This window comes from Nerophis lumbriciformis, linkage group LG02, assembly GCF_033978685.3.
Source record: "Nerophis lumbriciformis linkage group LG02, RoL_Nlum_v2.1, whole genome shotgun sequence".
Taxonomy (NCBI): Eukaryota; Metazoa; Chordata; class Actinopteri; order Syngnathiformes; family Syngnathidae; genus Nerophis; species Nerophis lumbriciformis.
This window is the reverse complement of record NC_084549.2, coordinates 30,616,836-30,638,125: the sequence shown is the minus strand read 5'-3', so window position 1 is coordinate 30,638,125 and position 21,290 is coordinate 30,616,836. Positions and strand designations below refer to the sequence as shown.

Sequence of the window (21,290 nt, the reverse complement as noted above, 5' to 3'; positions counted from 1 at the left end):
ATAAATAAAGAATAGTGAACAACAGGCTGAATAAGTGTATGTTATATAACGCATAAATAACGAACTGAGAACGTGCCTGGTATGTTAACGTAACATATTATGGTAAGAGTCATTCAAATAACTATAACATATAGAACATGCTATACGTTTACCAAACAATCTGTCACTCCTAATCGCTAAATCCCATGAAATCTTATACGTCTAGTCTCTTACGTGAATGAGCTAAATAATATTATTTGATATTTTACGGTAATGTGTTAATAATATCCCACATAAGTCGCTCCTGAGTATAAGTTGCACCCCCGGCCAAACTATGAAAAAAAACTGCGACTTATAGTCTGAAAAATACGTTAAAAAGAATAAGAGACTTATATACTCTAAAAATGTTGGTCTTACCTAAAAATGCACACATTTAGTTGTATTCAGTGTTAAAACATATTATATGGCTCTCCCAGAAATACATTTTGCAATATTTGGCTTTCATGGCTCTCTCAGCCAAAAAGGTTCCCGACCCCTGTCTTAAAGGGGAACATTATCACCAGACCTATGTAAGCGTCAATATATACCTTGATGTTGCAGAAAAAGACTATATATTTTTTTAACCGATTTCCGAACTCTAAATGGGTGAATTTTGCCGAATTAAACGCCTTTCTATTATTCGCTCTTGGAGCGATGACGTCACGTTGTGACGTCACAACATGACGTCACATCGGGAAGCAATCCGCCATTTTCTCAAACACCGAGTCAAATCAGCTCTGTTATTTTCCGTTTTTTCGACTGTTTTCCGTACCTTGGAGACATCATGCCTCGTCGGTGTGTTGTCGGAGGGTGTAACAACACGAACAGGGACAGATTCAAGTTGCACCAGTGGCCCAAAGATGCGAAAGTGGCAAGAAATTGGACGTTTGTTCCGCACACTTTACCGACGAAAGCTATGCTACGACAGAGATGGCAAGAATGTGTGGATATCCTGCGACACTCAAAGCAGATGCATTTCCAACTGGACTGGACAGATCAGCTTTCAGGAAAAGAGAGCGGATGAGGATATGTCTCCAGAATATATTAATTGATGAAAACTGGGCTGTCTGCACTCTCAAAGTGCATGTTGTTGCCAAATGTATTTCATATGCTGTAAAACTAGTTCATAGTTGTTAGTTTCCTTTAATGCCAAACAAACACATACCAATCGTTGGTTAGAAGGCGATCGCCGAATTCGTCCTCGCTTTCTCCCGTGTCGCTGGCTGTCGTGTCGTTTTCGTCGGTTTTGCTTGCATACGGTTCAAACCGATATGGCTCAATAGCTTCAGTTTCTTCTTCAATTTCATTTTCGCTACCTGCCTCCATACTACAACCATCCGTTTCAATACATGCGTAATCTGTTGACTGGCTTAAGCCGCTGAAATCCGAGTCTGAATCCGAGCTAATGTTGCTATATCTTGCTGTTCTATCCGCCATGTTTGTTTGTGTTGGCTTCACTATGTGACGTCACAGGAAAATGGACGGGTGTTTATAACGATGGTTAAAATCAGGCACTTTGAAGCTTTTTTTTAGGGATATTGCGTGATGGGTAAAATTTTGAAAAAAACTTCGAAAAATAAAACAAGCCACTGGGAACTGATTTTTAATGGTTTTAACCCTTCTGAAATTGTGATAATGTTCCCCTTTAAGGTATTCATGTATGATTTGCACAAGCGTCTGTACATGTAGAAGAATGAGAAACACGGCATGTCTGGATGACTCGCCTCCATATTTCCAGTGTTTAGCTCTGAGTTACGGAACCGCTTTATTATGAAGGTGGCTGTGGTGCGTTCTTTCTGATGTCACTTCCTGTGTGGGGCGCGGTCTTTCTGGCGTCACTTCCTCTCCGAACTCACTTTGTAAACGATCAATGAGTCCATACAAAGCTAAGTGCCGGAGATTCAAGAAATTCACGGCGGACTTAGCCGTGTAAAAATTTGTCAGAAGAAGGGGACCTTAAACGCTGGTTTAGAGTGGCTGAAACGGGGCTTAGGCTAAATAATTGTTCGTTTAAGGGGTTAAACGACTTAGTGTAGACATGGCCTTGTTTTCAGAGGCAGCCTAAAAGTGGCTTAAAGATAGTCTTTAAAACCAAATCCATGCAAAATGTTCACCAAAGAACCACCATTATATGTTATGTAGACCACAAAGAAGTGTTTTGAGTATAGAAAAAAATCACGTGACCCCTTTAAATGTATTGCATCGTTGCTTGTGAATGGACATAGAGATTGTGTTAGGTAGAGACCAGAGAGGTCTGTACACCTAGTCTTTACACATAGAACACGTACTGCTTCTTTCATGGAGCGTATGACACACATTGAAAGCAGAGTTTGCAAGATTCTACATGAAAATTAAGTGAAATCAATTGTACTGAATAAGTGTGTGTATTCCTTAATGATAATGTTTCATGTGGCAGCAGAAGCACGGTGCAGAAATGGATATCCCAGCCCCCACTTCCCTGTCGGTCCCACTCTGCTGCACTGTGAAGTGAGTGGTACTTATCACGGCAAATTCCTGATTTATTTGTCATCAGAGGCCCTGGATTTGTCACATTAAATCTGCTTTTCCCCGACCAAGTGTGGAGGAAGATTACCGGCTCTCATAGCCAGTGCGACGATAACAAGAGCAAGTCTCAAATGAAAGATGTCAAGGGGATGATGTGGAGAATAGAAGGGACATCGAGCGCTACGTTTCGTTCTCATGCTGCGACCGCGGCCCTTCTTCCGACTCTTTGTGTCCTGCTGGAAATACGATTCCATCCGGCCCTCCCCATCCAAATGAAATAGCAGTCAGGCTTGCGATTGTTCAGTGAACCTTAGCTGCTCTTTCCTATCCTTCAGCTTCCCACTCGCCACTGAAATCCCCCTGCAGGCAGCAGGCGACTGGAAGCTTTGTCCAACTATTGGACAAACTATTTCAGCCCTCGTTTCTGTCCCCACTGATGATTTGTTGGATTATTTTCACATTGTTGACAGCAACATGTTCCCAACGGGCTTAGAGAACATGAATATCCACCATTTGACCCATTTTACACCAAGCTTTGATCTGCTTCCTTTTGCTTGGAGTCTATTTGTGGCAACTGTGATGATGCATGCCTAAAATATGAGCAACTTCTGCTTGTTTTCAAAGCGCTGCTTTTATTAGCATATAGAACCTTTAAATATAGAGGACGCTCAATTATCCAAGCTTTTAGAGTTTGGACTACAAATGAGGGTTTGGGAAAAAATACACTTTCAATTTGTGACTTTTTGCGACAAAAAATATGCTGACTTGGTCAGTGCCAGTGTTACTCATATTAGTGTACTACGTTTTCTACTTCCTCTTATTGTTCCCCTTTCCGCTCGATTGGACTCACAGTTTTTGGTGAACAAAAGACTTTTCTGGATCAGGTGCTATATGCATTTGAGTCTCATGGTAGCAGTGGTTAGTGACACTTTGCTTAATTCAGGAGACCTGGGTTTGAGTCCTATAAACATCCTCTTTTATTCATAAGAAATGTGGTTAGTGGCGATCCCTTATTTAAAACCGTTTTCCCGGGAAATTTCCCATGTTTTGAAATGAAAACAGTGACAGGTATGTTTCAGTGGTCGACTTCTGCTCACCGTCACCTAGGGATGTCCGATAATGGCTTTTTGCCGATATCCGATATTCCGATATTGTCCAACTCTTTAATTACCGATACCGATATCAACCAATATATGCAGTCGTGGAATTAACACATTATTATGCCTAATTTGGACAACCAGGTATGGTGAAGATAAGGTACTTTTAAAAAAAATTTAATAAATTAAAAACATTTTCTTGAATAAAAAAGAAAGTAAAACAATATAAAAACAGTTAAATAGAAACTAGTAATTAATGAAAATGAGTAAAATGAACTGTTAAAGGTTAGTACTATTAGTGGACCAGCAGCACGCACAATCATGTGTGCTTACGGACTGTATCCCTTGCAGAATGTATTGATATATATTGATATATAATGTAGGAACCAGAATATTAATAACAGAAAGAAACAACCCTTTTGTGTGAATGAGTGTGAATGGGGGAGGGAGGTTGTTTGGGTTGGTGCACTAATTGTAAGTGTATCTTGGGTTTTTTTGTTGATTAAATTAAAAAAAACAAAAACAAAAGGCAGGCCAATATTATCGGACATCTCTACTGTCACCGTTACGCTTTACTTCTTTCTTCTCCTTTTCGGACATGTTGATTTGCACAAGTGCCAAAGTGATGTTCAAAAAAAAAGAACCATAATGTTAAAAAGTTAGTGGTACTTCGGTTTTTGTTGGTAATTCATTCTAAATAGCCCCCTTTTAGACCAGTTGATCTACCGTCTGTTTTCTGCTCTGCCCCCCTCTCCTGCGTAGAGAGGTTATCAGGTGACCACAGATGACGCGCTAGCTGTTCAAAGTCTGTAACCGGGGTGGACCACTACTCTGTGCATCAGTCGGAGACGTCTCTGCGCTGCTAACTTGTCTCCACTTAAGATGATCTCCTGCTGGCCCCACTATGGACTGGACTCTCACACTATTAACTAGATCCACTCGACATCCATTGCACCGGTCCCCTCCAAGGTTTCTCATTGTATCCCATTGGGCTGAGTTTTTTCTTGCCCTGATGTGGGATCTGAGCCGAGGATGTCGTTGTGGCTTGTGCAGCCCTTTGAGACACTCGTGATTAAAGGGGAACATTATCACAATTTCAGAAGGGTTAAAACCATTAAAAATCAGTTCCCAGTGGCTTGTTTTATTTTTCGAAGTTTTTTTTTTAAATTTTACCCATCACGCAATATCCCTAAAAAAAGCTTCAAAGTGCCTGATTTTAACCATCGTTATATACACCCGTCCATTTTCCTGTGACGTCACACAGTGATGCCAATACAAACAAACATGGCGCATAGAACAGCAAGATATAGCGACATTAGCTCGGATTCAGACTCGGATTTCAGCGGCTTAAGCGATTCAACAGATTACGCATGTATTGAAACGGATGGTTGTAGTGTGGAGGCAGGTAGCGAAAACGAAATTGAAGAAGAAACTGAAGCTATTGAGCCATATTGGTTTGAACCGTATGCAAGCGAAACCGACGAAAATGACACAACAGCCAGCGACACGGGAGAAAGCGAGGACGAATTCGGCGATCGCCTTCTAACCAACGATTGGTATGTGTTTGTTTGGCATTAAAGGAAACTAACAACTATGAACTAGGTTTACAGCATATGAAATACATTTGGCAACAACATGCACTTTGAGAGTGCAGACAGCCCATTTCAGGCGTGCTAAGAACATATATTTTTCCACGATTTCAGCACTCAGGTTAACCATACCTAAATAGACACAAAATACTGCATTACACAAGACTACTCGAATGATTGAAAAAAATAAATGTTTTTATGCTAAATTATTGGTAAACACAGTTTATGTATAATAATTTACGTAAAACCGCGAGTAATGAATAAAGTTTTCATCAATTAATATATTCTGTAGACATACCCTCATCTGCTCTCTTTTCCTGAAAGCTGATCTGTCCAGTTTTGGAGTTGATGTCAGCAGGCCAGGGAAGCTAGGTTCGATATTCTTCTCTTGATCATCTTCGGTGGCATAAGGGACGGTGTGAGCCAAGACATCCAGGGGGTTTAGCTTGCTTGTCTGCGGGAACAAACTGCCGCCATGGCTTGCCGTGCTACCGAGGTCCTTTGTCCCTGAATAGCTCACACACTCCGGCAGATTCAATGGGGGTCTGGCGGCAGATTTCTTTGACTTTATCGTTGGAAATGCATCTGCTTTGAGTGTCGCAGGATATCCACACATTCTTGCCATCTCTGTCGTAGCATAGTTTTCGTCGGTAAAGTGTGTGGAACAAACGACTGACAATTTCGTCGGCTTTCCCCACACCCTCGTATTTTGAACAAATTTCGTCCAATTTCTTGCCACTTTTGCATCTTTGGGCCACTGGTGCAACTTGAATCCGTCCCTGTTCGTGTTGTTACACCCTCCGACAACACACCGACGAAAGTGAGAAAATGGCGGATTGCTTCCCGATGTGACTTCACGTTGAATAATAGAAAGGCGTTTAATTCGCCAAAATTCACCCATTTAGAGTTCGGAAATCGGTTAAAAAATATATGGTCTTTTTTCTGCAACATCAAGGTATATATTGACGCTTACATAGGTCTGGTGATAATGTTCTCCTTTAAGGGCTGTATAAATAAACTTTGATTGATTGAAAGGTGTGACGAAGACAACAGCCTAATACATTTTTCTCAAAAGAAATCCGCTCTGGACAACCAAACATATCACTGACTAGCTTGTTATGAACAAAGGGGGCAACATGTGGGTCGAAAAAACTAATCATAGAAAATGTGTTTATATTCTGACCTAAACTAGTGAAGAAGCGTCGCTGTTTCCATGCAAAAAGCCTGCATACTTTCTCAATTTAATGAGCAGGCGTGCAGCGATGATTAATGAATGGGTTATGAGATGTCATTTCTAAAACGGTTGCTGCAGAGGCGACAACTAACAGATTTTCAAATTGCCAAAGTCGCCGAGACACACTTGCTGCCAGATGAATATGCTCCTGTAATTATACATGCATGGAATAATTACCACAACAAGGGTGATTACACACAAGGTCGTCTGGGCTGCAGAAGATGTTCTCAATACAGCCAGAGATGTTCTGCGTAGGCTTTTTAGTGCGGTCCACGAAGCTCCGTGAAAGCCCCCCACCCCAAACAAACTAACACCAAGAGGACAACATTTTTGACATCCATTAGGAGGTTTCCCATCATTGAGCCAGGCTGGGAAAAGAAGGCTAATGATGTAATTCCCTTAAGAGAGCACATTAAAATGTCAAAGTGCAAAGAGTTGACATCATCCATTGAGCACACTTTTTCTCCCCCCATACTATACATTTGCCGCTTCCTCTCGCTTTGTGTCGAAACTATATTTGCTGCGCAGCTGTAAGATGACGGGGCTGCAAGACACGGAGGTATTGCGTTAAAGCCTGTCCTCCCTTGCAGCAGTGAATGTCTCTTCTGCGCACAGCTGTGTTGACATGCTACGCCGTCGTCTCACATTCACACCCCTTCCCTCTTTTAGCTCATTTGTCTTCTACATTTTTTAAAAGAAAGAATGCCAGTTGAACACCTTCCAAGTCAACAACTGTCGTGTTTTCCAGGAAAAATGTAGGATGTGAACGATATTTCCACAAGGGAGACTTGACAGCCACCCCCCTCCACCCCCCATCCCAGTGAGTGGGCAGCCTTTCACGTCAATAATGGATGCTGCAAGACGGAGTAAGTAGACGTGAACTGGAAGCAGAGGAGTGGGGGCTGCGCCTCACTCAATAATGAATCAATTGATCCCCCTGCAGATGATGGATACGGTTGCCATGACGACAGATGCAGTGTTACTCAGGCAAGACACGGAGAAGAGGTTTGTTTCCCAGAACTGTGCACTCAGCTTTTGAGTGCTTGGAATTTATGTCAGCGCAGGACGTGATTGATAAAGGGCAGCAATATTAGCCGGGAGCTTTAGAGCGATCAATCCAGTCCATCACACGACTAAAATTCCATCTGACTTGCTGCATTAGATTATAATAACGAGCATCCACTCTGATTAATCTCCATCTTTTTAGTACGTCTCTGCTGTGAACATACGCCTGGCTTTCATGTGTATGGCGCTCCTAAAAAAACAAAAAAAAACAAGGTGTTTACCACGTCTGTGTGTGTGTGTGTGCGCTGTTGCCGTGGCAACATGGTTGCTGCTGCTGCTGGTCCAGCTGGGACCACGTTGCCAAGTAACAGCTGAGCTATGAGGAGAGGAGGCGAGAAGCGTGGGCAAGCAAGATGGAAGTGAGTGAGTGAGTGGGAAGGGAGAGCGCCGAGGATAGGGCGACTCGTACAAAGATGGCGAACAACAAAGAGTGAAGCGAAAATAGCGCATTGAGTAAACAACACAGAGTGCGTGTGTGTGTTTGTGTGTGCTTATTTCTATTAGGGCTGTCTTTGCGCTCACCTGCTGGACAATATAAATGCATCCAATGGAAGCAGTTTTAATATGTGATACAAGTATACTACTACTGTACTACGTAGCAGAACACATACTCTTACAGTGTGTAAGGAGTACTCACAAATCATACATGACTGAGTGTCTTGGTCTTTGTCTGTCTCTTTAGTTCAAGTCACCATGTTTAAGTCCTGGAAAGTAGAGATTTGAATGGCTGAATAGTTTCACATGGGATGGCCCAACTCGCATGCAATTGGTCAGTATAGATTTCCTGATCTGATCAACCAGTACCTTAAGGCCCCTTTAAGGTTATCCAGGAAAAATCCCACCTAACCTTATCCTTGTCCACACACACACATAATGGTCGTTTAAGACCCCCTCCCCCATCTCCTTCGACAAATGGACAAAGTTTTTCGGTAAGTAGAATCACAGCTGACCTGGACATTGGAAAGTTCTCTTGCCGTCTGAGAAGTGTTGTATCCCAAATAGCTGCAATCGTTTTCTCTTAAGGTATTCATGTGTGGTTTCCACAAGCGTCTGTACATGTAGAAGAAGGAGAAACACGGCATGTCTGGATGACTCGCCTCCATATTTCCAGTGGTTAGCTCAGAGTTACGAAACCGTTTTTTATGAAGCTGGCTGTAGAGCGTTCTTTCTGACGTCACATCCTGTGTGGGGCGCGGTCTTTCTGGCATCACTTCCTCTCCGAACTCAGTTTGTCCATACAAAGCTAAGAGCCGGAGATTCAAGAAAAACACGGCGCACTTACCTGTGTAAAAAAATTATCCAAAGAGGGGAACCTTAAACGGTGAGTTAGTGTGGCTGAAACGGGGCTTAGGCTAAATAATTATTAATTTACTGAGTTATCCGGCTTAGTGTAGACATAGCCTAAGTCTGTAAAAGCTGTGTCGGTCAAAATGGAAGTGTTTGTCTAAGCGTAGAAGACTTGAACAATGGCTTCACTGTAGATGCAGGCCCGTAAGAGACGATGTCTGAATCCAAACTCGGTCGGCGAGTTTGTGATCACTGCAACAATATATCCTGGAGAGAAAAAAATGCCAGTCACTCCCAGGAAGTCAAACATTTTCCCAAGTCCTCACATTAACATTAGTCATATTCTGCAGTTCAACCCCAAAAAGAAAATACTGTCATGTTAAATGCAGTTTTTGTGTGTAATTATCCAAAATAGAGCTGCAGCTATCGTTTATTTTAGTGATCACGTAATACATTGATTAATTATTTTGATTAATTGGTTAAATCACACTTTAAGAGCCTTAAAGCGTATTGTAGGGAAAATAGTTGAAATAACCGATTTTTCTTCTTGTCATAAACCAAATTAAGTTTCATTTGTTGCACTTATTTGAAACAAAGATACAAAATATAAATCGAAGCTTTTAGTAATCAAATCAATTATTGATCATTGCTGCCTGAATCTGAAACACCCCCAAAAAAACTAACCAAAAAAACCATACAGAAATGTACAGGTACATGTTTGACATTGCGAAATAAAGTTACTTTTACAAAACAATTGAGTAAAAACTGTTTTTGAGAGGATTCAGGTGCATGTGATCCCACTCACACTTATGCAAATTGTATTAAAAAAAATAAAAATAAAATATTATGCATGTTGAAACTACTGGCTATGTGACTCTTGTACACTGCAGGTTCTAAGCACAAACACTACAGCGCTGTCTTCCACTGATGTGTTGACTCATCGCACGATCTAATTGACATCACTCACACTAATGCTGACAACATTGGCACTTATTTTATCGTTCCAGACCTAACAATTATGTCCACAGATAAAATCTCCCCGTCAAAATTGACCCAAGTGATTTTAGGCTGGCTTTCTAATGAGTTTCAGCTCGTGATGGTACCGAATCCGGTACTTTTTTTGGCAACGACCTAATCCCGCTGGTCCAACGGTGCCCTGTTATGGTTCTTGCATTGCTCGTGACGTCATGCTGCGGCAAATTGGCGATCACTCCAGCAGCAGGGAGAGCGGACTCAGGTACCTACGGGTACTACCTCCAGATAATGTTGCAAGTTTCAATGCTGTCCAAAATATTTTTTGGCAAAAAACGCTCCAACGTAAGTTAAGTAAGGCTCCACTTTTCCAAAAATGCACCAGCTTGATGCTAATATACGTTGTCTTTGCTATTGACATGCAACTGATTAGCATTAGTGATTTTACATGGCGATTTCAACACCTCCAAATTTGTTAATGAAAACTACAACTAAGATGCACGTTACAATAACACAGCTTTTAACCTTGCTTATGCACAAAAACTTGGCGTATGCCCTTTTTCACCACAAAGACTGACGTTATTTTTACATGAAACTGTAATTTGGCTCATTTGAGCAGGCTACTGTATGAACACCATTGTTGTGAGTTACACAAATTATATTTCTACTGGGGGAAATCAGAGTAACCCTCCTAAAGTTTAGGAGGGTTATGTAAGTATCCCTTATTTGCATATTTATAACTTACGTAGATTTCCAGATTTGAACGTACGCCTATTTTTAGTAGGAAAGCCATGCAACTCCGGTGCATAATAAGTACCATACTTACAATATGAACTCTTTTTAGGGCGCAACAAAAGACTACCGGTAGCTTTAGCAAAGACGGAACGTACTGGCCAGCACACCATAAACTTAACGCTACTGCCACCTCTAGTCTTGCACTTGCAACTGTAATTGCAACTTAATTTCATACTTGAAAATGAGACTCATAAATGTAATAATAAAACAAGATATGACAACTAAACAGCAGTTATCATAATTAGCTCATTTTTAAAAGTTGCAGTAAAAAGGGAGATTATGTCATCCAAAATAATGAATATCTATTAACACACAAATTTCTACCCGTATTGATTCCCAGGTACCGGGAATTGGTATCGTATCGGTTCAAATGTGAACGGTTCCCATCCCGAGGTTCAGCACATTTTGAAATACCAACTTTTAGCTCCAGAATTTTTGCTTGCCTGCGTCAGCCTGCTGACGTCACCTGCAGAAGACTGGGGGCAATTTCATATTGGGTAGTATGTGTTTTGGTAACATCTTCATCCCGACAGAATTTGAAGGAATAATCAAATATGGCTGCCAGATGCATTGTTGCAGTTTGTAGCAATTGCTTGCATTCTACTGACGTCACGTTCGGCTCACTTTCTTACCATTAAATATGCGTGGTGGTCAAGCTAGCTCTGTTCTCAATGGGTATGAGGCTCCATTTAGCCTTTCTTGAAGAAAAAATGCCCTGTGCTTGTATTTTCGGCTGCACAAATCGCAAAAAGGATAAACCTTTCTTCAGAGTTCCTGGAGAGGTAATGAAAAAGGGCGAAAGGGTGCAATATTTTACGAGACAACAACAACAAAAGCATGCAGGTCACACCCCAGTCCAAGAGAGCAGAGTCGAAGAAGTGCAGTGATCACTTCGTTCAAGGTTTGTTTACTATACTTTTAACGATTATTATTTCCCATTTAAGTATTATCTTGATATTATTCGTTTTTCCTGAGTGTTTCAAAAAGCACCAACTCGGCGAGTCTAAATAAAAGAAAGCAAATGTCAGCAAAACCTAAACGATTGAAGCTTTTACCAATGGCAGCAATCATAAATGAATATTTCAGCACATACACAACGTTGACATCTATAGTTATACATTGATAAAGACGCGGAAAAACACACTACTCGTAAACGGCGCGTGCAACAGCAACAAACATGGCAGTAGACACAAAGTTAAGTCTTAAAATGCAACCTTACCCGAGCAAAAACGATGCATATTTAACCGGGAGAGTCTTGATACTAATTTCCTTGACCCAGCCACACACAAAGAAGTTGTAGACCTCCATGCTTTTCCAAGTTTCCATCTGTTGTGTCGTGTAGAATGTTGTCTGGCGACCGACGTATAATCCTTGATATCACTCGACAAATCTTTTTTTGATAAAGCAGAAGGATCTATTCCATCCTATCTGCTTTTTGCAGGAAGATTTAGGCCTTTTTGTACTCAGATAGTTAGCGCCCTGCTTGCTGTACAACAGCTAGCTTGGCTTGGTCGACCACCTGTGACGATCTGTCTCATGTTTTTTTAGTTTGTGTTTATTTCCTGTCAGCGCTCTTATTTAAGTTCCACTTCCTGCATGTCTCCCGGAGCGCTCGTTTCCCTCACCTGTCCCTGATTGGCAGCCTGGCACACCTGGTTGCAGTTGCCAATCAGGCTGCTATTTATGCCTGCCTCGCCCTTCAGTCAGGGCTCAATGATTGTTTCCTGTTTCCTGTTTCAATGTTTCCTGCATGTGCACTTACCAGTTGCACTATTTCCTTTTTGACATTAAATTCATGTTTACCTGCGCTGCGCTGCCATCTCTGCATCTTGGGGTTCAAGACCAACAGCACCACTGGTTTTCACTTCAGGGAAGAAGTCCTGTGACGGAACACAAGCACTACATTCAAAGAAGGAATCAGCTTGCATACATTTGAAAAATAATTGAAATAGGAAGAAAGTGTGGACTTCTCCAGTCAAACTGACTCGTGCAAAGGGAGTGTAATTTACAGCGGCCATTTTAATGATTCTGACTTGAACCTAAAAATCAGGAGCACCGTTGAGGGACGAAAGACTGATTCAGAACATGCTGGAAAACTGAGAAAGAGGAGCAGACCATGTGCTCAAAAACAAGAGAAAAGGAAGGTAAGCCGCTTGTATTTTATTCTACGAGTATTTTATTTTGCGTCCTCTTCTACTGATGTTTTACTCAAGATGCTTAAGGAAATGTTGAAAGAGCATGAGGAAACACAGGCTGTGGTGTCTATGAAAGAGGACATGGAAGAGCAGGAAAGTGACATTTTTGTTAACCATATATCAGTTTTGAAGTAATCATGGACCAGGGCGACAAAAACATGCAATTAAGTGATCAAAATGATAGTTTTACATTCCTTTATTACACTGTCTATGTGGGCAAACAGGCTGCAGGTCTGTAGATGGCGTCACACCATATCGAGTCTGGCGATTGAAAGGTGGCCTTCCAAGTAAAGTTAGTAATCTACCCCAATGTTTTTCAACCACTGTGCCACGGCACACGTGAGATATTGTCTGGTGTGCCGTGGGAAATCATGCAACTTCCCCTAATAGGTCCAAAAAATATTTTTTGCAAATCAATAATTATAATCTGCAAATAACGTGCCGTTGCTTACTGTCTGTGCTGTATAAAACTTGGCAGGGTAACCACGTAATACTCCATGTCAGTAGGTGGCAGCAGGTAGTTAATTGCTTTGTAAAAGTTGGAATGTGTCGGTGAGACGAGGATGGTTTGTTGCATACTTGCCAACCCTCCCGAATTTTCCGGGAGACTCCCGAAATTCAGCGCCTCGGCCGAAAACCTCCCGGGACAAATATTCTCCCGAAAATCTCCCGATTTTCAGCCGGAGCTGGAGGCCATGCCCCCTCCAGCTCCATGCGGACCTGAGTGAGGACAGCCTTTTTTCACGACGGGAGAACAACAGGGTGACAAGAACTAAATCATCCAGACTAGAGATACATTGTATTATTATGTTTATCTTTCCTAAAAATAAATATATTTATTAATTAAAAAAACAAAAAACTAAATAAATGTTTACTATATTTTGCTAAAAACATCAAAATTAATTGTATTTTTATTTGTATTTTTTCTGAATCCTTATTACATCCAGCCATAGAATTATACCGGTACATTAAAATAAACATATTTAAAATAATTAATTTTAAATTATCATTATAATTAATTTAAAATGACCATATTTAATTACGCCTCGGGATCCCCCCGGGAAGAGCTGGACGAAGTGGCTGGGGAGAGGGAAGTCTGGGCTTCTCTGCTTAGGCTGCTGCCTCCACGACCCGACCTCGAATAAGCGGAAGAAGATGGATGGATGGATGGATTTAATTATTAAAATAATTGCTTGTTTATCAACAACTTTAGCATTTTATTCATTACATTTTGAAGCTCTCATATGCCAAGTTATGTTATATTCATGTTATATTTATGCAAGTTTGAAGTATCAATTAACACAGTTTTGTTTGCATATTTTCAGGATGTAAATATATATATATATATATATATATATATATATATATATACATGTGTATATATGTATATATGTATGAAATACTTGACTTGGTGAATTCTAGCTGTCAATATACTCCTCCCCTCTTAACCACGACCCCAACCACGCTACCACGCCCCCCCCCCCCCCCCCCAACCCCGACCCCCCCCGAAATCGGAGGTCTCAAGGTTGGCAAGTATGGTTTGTTGTGATCCCAATATGCAGACCACAGCGGGAGGCAGGGTGAAGGTAAAAAGGTATGTAATGCTTAAACCAAAAATGAACAAAAGGAAAAGGGAAAGGAGAAGGCAATGTCTATGCAAAACGAAAGTAAAACTAAACTGGCTACAATTAAACAGAAAGAGAATGCTGGACGACAGCAAAGACTTACGGCGTCCACAAAGTACATCCTTACATGACATGACAATCAACAATGTCCACACAAAGAAGGATAGCAACAACGTAAAAACAGCCTTGCTTGCTAACACAAAGCAGGTGTGCGGAATAGCGCTCAAAGGAAGACATGAAACTGCTACAGGAAAACACCAACAAAACAGGAAGAGCCACCAAAATAAAAGCGCAAGACAAGAACTAAAGCACTACACACACGAAAGCACCAACAAACTCAAAATAAGGCACGACGACCTGGTGGAGTTTAATTTCTTAATGTTTTCTGCTGGCTGCGTGCCAGCAAAATGAGGATGTTTTGTCAGACAAATGCTTGCTGATTATTTGCAAGACGGAGAATGTCATTCTTATTAACCTTGAATAGAAACATGAGAGTCTTGATCGTGCGGCCGTATTGACCGCATCATGACCACAGCCAGGGCACGGTGCCTGCCATGATTCATGAGCAGGCAAGAGAAATATCGTGAACAGAAGCCCCCCCCCCCAAACCCTCCCCAGTCCTGGAGGCTCAGGCATGCAGCTGCACTCGGTGGCCCTGTGTTGAGTCAGCACTGCTTTAGCACATGAACAGGGAAGGTTCAGTGAACATTCCCAAGGTTTTTTTTAATGGTTGTTTATGTTGGAAATGTGGCTTGCATCTATTAAGTTTGACTGGCGTGTATTTTTAGCAGCTGGTCATGTTTTAATGTTCAGATTCTTTTCAAGGACAGGCTGCACCCTGTGAGTCACATCAAGAAAGGATGTGTTCACCCTGATGCACTATACTGAAAATAGGATTATGTCACAGCAGTATTGTTTCAAACGGTGCTGATTATCAACACATTTCTGTCTCGCACCAGCTCTGATTTGTTGCCATGGAAACTGGCCATGACGTGCGTAGCTGCTCCGTGTGGGACTAATTGCCATCCCCAAACAAGTCACAGCGTTTGTTATCTGATCCTCATGCTCCAGTACTCCTACATAATAAAGCCCAACACAAAGCCGCCTGGAATCCAGTGTGTGGCTGTGCAACATAGTGGACAACAACACCCCCCCCCCACCCCAAAAAAATCCACAAAACAATTGAATTTCCTGCAACCTTTACCTTCTTCTCTGATCCACACAAAAGAGCAGCCTGGGAATTGAGAAATGTGACACCTGGCGCTTTGGATTGCGTAAAAATTGCATGCCAAACCCAGGAACACACGCCGTCCGTCCAGATTGTGCAGGAATTACAGGTGGGGGGGTTGCAGAAAAACAAAAACAATGGAGCCAATGTGGGCCCGAGCTTTATATAACTCGGCTTGCCTGTGGTGATTGTGCAAGGCGCTGCAGTTGTCTGGGCTGATGTAAACAGAGCTTTAGTGCCTCTGGAGGCTCAGCCATGTGCCTTGATGCAGCAGTTATGGGCACATGCCCTACTTTCATAAATCAGAGGCGGATAAAAAGGAAAGCGTGTGAGAGGAGAGGAGGGGCCGGCGGGGAGAGGGGATGCCGAGTGAGTGTGAGGGAAAGAGGGGGTGTAGAGGCTGAACAAGGCTCATATTGATGTTCCAAACACAGCTGCAGGCGTCAGCTGACTAGCTGGCCTGAAGCTCTGCCTCCCGCCTTTATCAGTTTACACTGTGACCTTTCTCTCTACTGGAATAGATCCCCCCCACCTTGACCCCCCAACACCCACCTTCGCTGTGGGCTATCCGACCCTTCAGCGCTCATTGAGTTCAGGCCATGTCCTCGCTAACGTCTGATTTCTGTTGGCTTAGGAGTACAATTATGTAACAACGAGCAAGCAACGTTTTTTTGTTTATAGACAGGCCATCATGTTGTCAACATTATCGTCGTTTGTATCAGATTTTCGCAATTTTCTGTCATGATCCCACTGGAGCGCTGAATTTTGCCAGGATCCACCCTGAATTGAACTCCTATGGAGAACTTGATATGTATTTATCTGTACAGCCACATTCTTTATATAATCACCGTATTATCAAAGTAGATGGATGTAATTAGATAAGATACAACCTGCAAAAGCCTATACTAATATTGCATGTTTAGTTTATTAACTTAATTTGTAATCAGTGACAAAAGTGAGGTGTGAGTTTTTTGGCATAAAACACACAAAGTTATTTCCCAGAGGCTTGGTATGCTTTGTCGTACTTCTGGGTCTTTTTATTCTGGTTATCGTCACTTGTTTTCTATCTCTGCACCTCCGTTAGCTCTGTACACATGAGTTCCTGTGGACTTACTACTGCTACTGCGTAGATGAGGAGCCTGTGGATTCGAATAAGTGCTGCTGCCACCTCGCTGCAGGCTTGTGTACCATTCTAAAATCCATCCATCCATTTTCTACCGCTTGTCCCTTTTAGGGGTCATGGGGGGGTGGGGGGGAGGCGGCGTACACCCTGGACAAGTCGCCACCTCATCTCAGAGCCAACACAGATAGACAGACAAAATTCACACACTAGGGCCAATTTAGTGTTGCCAATCAACCTATCCCCTGGTGCATGTTTTTGGAGGTAGGAGGAAGCCAGAGTACTCGGAGGGAACCCACACAGTCACGGGGAGAACATGCAACCTCCATACAGAAAGATCCAGAGCCCGGGATTGAACTCAGGACCTTCGTATTGTGAGGCACATGCACTAACCGCCTGTCCCACCGTGGATACTGAAAATATAAACATAAAACAAACGTAACAAAAATATAACGTTTATTGTGTATTTTACATAAATAATGTCTATCGTGTATCTTACATAAAAAAATAGAAGGTTTAGTGTTAATATATTCACACAATAAACTACAATTGTTGACACATTTAGGAATTACACAACGTTCACACACCAAAAATTGCACACACTGTATGTGACTTATCACAATTAAACCTAAGGTGTAGCATTGTCGCCCTCTACTGGTCAAATGTATTAAACGAGGTCTGATCGGCAGAGTACTACTTCTACTGCGTAGACGAGGAGCCTGTGGATTCGAGTAAGCGCTCCTGCCACCTCGCTGCAGGCTTGTGTACCGTTCTAAAATGAATACTGGAGTAGACACATCGACACTATTAATTAATGACTCCCAAGGGTGTCCCAACCCAAAATAGAAATAAAAACGACAAAACTGTAATATGCATGGCAGGCCACTAGTTGGCAATGTCACGTCCTGTGTTTTCAGGGATGACAATTTTAGCTTTTACACAGAAACGATAATAAACATTTTAAGGCGACCAAGGCCAAATATCATAATTTTATTTTTTAGGGCTCTGTAACAGATTTTGTTTTCTTCTTCTCTTTTTGTAAACTGACTACTTTGTCATCTATCTATAAATGTGTGTTTAATATTGTCATGTGTGGCAATATACTGGAGTCGATTTTAGAATTTACAGAAAAACAATAAATACACAATTATGAATGATACATTCTTCAAAACTGTTGTTAATGGTTGCATTTTCAGGCTTCGTCACACTGTTGTCATGTAAACTAAAACACTAAATAATTTTGTTTTGAAAACGTTGCCACTGTTCACACAGACATGCAGAAACAACTGAAAATTTGTGCAACTTATTTAAAAAACTGTTCCCATTGGGTTGAGTTTTTTCTTGCCCTTATTTGGGATCTGAGCCGAGGATGTCGTTGTGGCTTGTGCAGCCCTATGAGACACTTGTGATTAAGGACTATAAAGGTAAACTTTGATTGATTGATTGATTGACATTCAACTAGAGATGTTTGATAATGGCTTTTTTGTCGATATCCGATATTCCGATATTGTCCAACTCTTAATTACCGATTCCGATATCAACCGATACCGATATATACAGTCGAGGAATTAACACATTATTATGCCTAATTTTGTTGCGATGCCCCGCTGGATGCATTAAACAATGTAACAAGGTTTTCCAAAATAAATCAACTCAAGTTATGGAAAAAAATGTCAAACACTGCCATATTTATTATTGAAGTCACAAAGTGCATTATTTTTTTTAATATGCCTCAAAACAGCAGCTTGGAATTTGGGACATGCATGAGGAGGTTGAGGTGGGCGGGGTTGGGGGGGCGGGGGTTGAGGTGGTAGTGGGTGGGTGGGGCGGGGAAGGTAACGGGGGGGTGTATATTGTAGCGTTCCGGAAGAGTTAGTGCTGCAAGGGGTTCTGGGTATTTGTTCTGTTGTGTTTATGTTGTGTTACGGTGCGGATGTTCTCCCGAAATGTGTTCGTCATTCTTGTTTGGTGTGGGTTCACAGTGTGGCGGATATTTGTAACAGTGTTAAAGTTGTTTATACGGCCACCCTCAGTGTGACCTGTATGGCTGTTGATCAAGTATGCATGCATTCACTTGTGTGTGTGAAAAGCCGTAGATATTATGTGACTGGGCCGGCACGCAAAGGCAGTGCCTTTAAGGTTTATTGGCGCTCTGTACTTCTCTCTACGTCCGTGTACCACTCCGTACAGCGGCGTTTTAAAAAGTCATACATTTTACTTTTTGAAACCGATACCGATAATTTCAGATATTACATTTTTTAAAGCATTTATCGGCCGATAACATCGGCAGTCTGATATTATCGGACATCTCTACATTTAACAAACGACAGTGCCTGAACCATGGCATATATTAGCCTACCGGAGGAGTAACTTAGTGCGATCTTTCTCCTTTCCCTCCTCCTACGCGCTGAATCCGCTGAAGTCGTCTTCTTTGGCGCGCCTTTTGATGCCCCTTAGTGGTGGTGGATTTCCATTCCAGCAGGCAACTGTTTCCTTTTTCTGTTTCGATCGTATTTGAGCTTTGGGGCTGCGTTGTGTGCATTTTGTTGTGTCTTGTCTTTGTCACGCTAAATGACTGACTGAATGATTAGTGCTTTTAATTTAATGAAGGGGTGTAAAGATTAATCAGTATATCAATTAATCAATCAAAGTTTAGCCCTTAATCACAAATGCCTCACAGGGCTGCCCAAACCCCAACGACATTCTTGGCTCTGCTCCCAGAAGAACAATATATCAATTTATATTCCTTAGATTCAACTACATCGATCTGTGCTCGGAATGTTTGCCTTTCCCAAAGATAGGCATCGATCCAAGATCGTTTTAAAAGGGAATCGATCAATTTTATCGATACTAGAAGAATGAAAACATTGGAATTAGGAACGGCAGACTTAATGCGAAGTTTAGCACTTTTAATGCTGAGGACGCTAAACGTTAAGCTTGCCTGCCGTCTATGGCGTCTTAAAAAGAGAAAAGGCGGATATCTGTGGTGGTCAGAACTAGGGATGTCCGATAATGGCTTTTTGCCGATATTCCGATATTGTCCAACTCTTTAATTACCGATACCGATATCAACCGATACCGGTGTATTGCGGCCGACTGCAGCAACACAAACACAGCCGATGTTTCATTGTTTACATTCCCGGAAGATGACAGTCAAGCTTTACCATTGGCCTGTGGAGAACTGGGACAACAGAGACTCTTACCAGGAGGACTTTGAGTGGGATACACAGACGCGGTACCGTGAGTACGCATGCAGCTGCGGCTTCCAAACATTTGATCTCTTGCCCGTACATGCGTGCCGCTATGTGCATGTCACGTACGTAACTTTGGGGACTTTGGGGAAATATATGTGCTGTATGAACTTTGGGGAGGTGAACGGTGCTTTGGGCTGTGGGATTGAGTGTGTTGTGCAGGTGTTTGAGTTGTATTGGCGGGTTATATGGACGGGAGGGGGGAGGTGTTTGTTATGCGGGATTCATTTGTGGCATATTAAATATAAGCCTGGTTGTGTTGTGGCTAATAGAGTATATATATGTCTTGTGTTTATTTACTGTTTTAGTCATTCCCAGCTGAATATCAGGTCCCACCCGCCTCTCACAGCATCTTCCCTATCTGAATCGCTCCCACTGCCCTCTAGTCCTTCACTCTCACTCTCCTCATCCACGAATCTTTCATCCTCGCTCAAATTAATGGGGAAATCGTCGCTTTCTCGGTCCGAATCGCTCTCGCTGCTGGTGGCCATGATTGTAAACAATGTGCGGATGTGAAAAGCTCCACAACCTGTGACGTCACGCTACTCGTCTGCTACTTCCGGTACAGGCAAGGCGTTTTTATCAGCGACCAAAAGTTGCGAACTTTATCGTCGATGTTCTCTACTAAATCCTTTCAGCAAAAATATGGCAATATCGCGAAATGATCAAGTATGACACATAGAATGGACCTGCTATCCCTGTTTAAATAAGAAAATCGCATTTCAGTAGGCCTTTAACACTTGTGTATAAACAGCTCCTTGGTGTGCATCCAACTAACGCCGCCTCCCTCTTTTTGGTGCATCAGCACTTTCGCTCGTCTCGCCTTCCAAGCCTCGCCCTGAGCGCTTGCACAAGTCCCCATCAAGTCATTCTCCCTCCTCACGTCCGCTCCCAGGACAAGGAAGGGGAGTCGTGACGAAGGCTTCTCTCGCTCTGAGCGCACATCAGCGGGATTATCAGGCGGCGAAGAAGCGTGTTCCTAAAGGCGGCTCGCTTAAGTTGACAGGTTTGGACATATTTAGCGATCCTAAAGTTAGCAACGGCTTCGGGGGTTGAGATGGAGGCGGCAGCTGTCGCCAGTCAGCTCTGTCCTGGCGGGATAGCCGTTGACAGAGGTAACTGTCAATCACGGCCCGAAGGCCTCTGGGGCTTTTTCTCAGGAGAGAAAAAAAAAATACACAAACACGCAACACGCCTCCCTCCTGATGACGCTCTTCAAGTGTTACTGGATAGTGTTTCTATGGGAGCTGTCCTCCCACACACACAACGCCTCCCACCCCTCCCAACTGTTTGCAGGAAACACTCATCC

The 21,290-nt window shown here is 42.3% G+C and overlaps 1 long non-coding RNA gene across 1 annotated transcript; it reads right to left on the bottom strand.

Annotated features, from left to right (window-relative positions):
- Positions 1 to 8,122: 8,122 nt before the first annotated feature.
- On the bottom strand, positions 8,123 to 15,699 carry LOC133607491 (uncharacterized). Its single transcript, XR_009815423.1, has 3 exons — positions 15,587 to 15,699; positions 12,366 to 12,442; positions 8,123 to 9,062 (listed from the first exon to the last, which is right to left on the bottom strand). It is a non-coding gene; the product is annotated as an uncharacterized lncRNA (long non-coding RNA).
- Between the last annotated feature and the right edge of the window lie 5,591 nt (positions 15,700 to 21,290).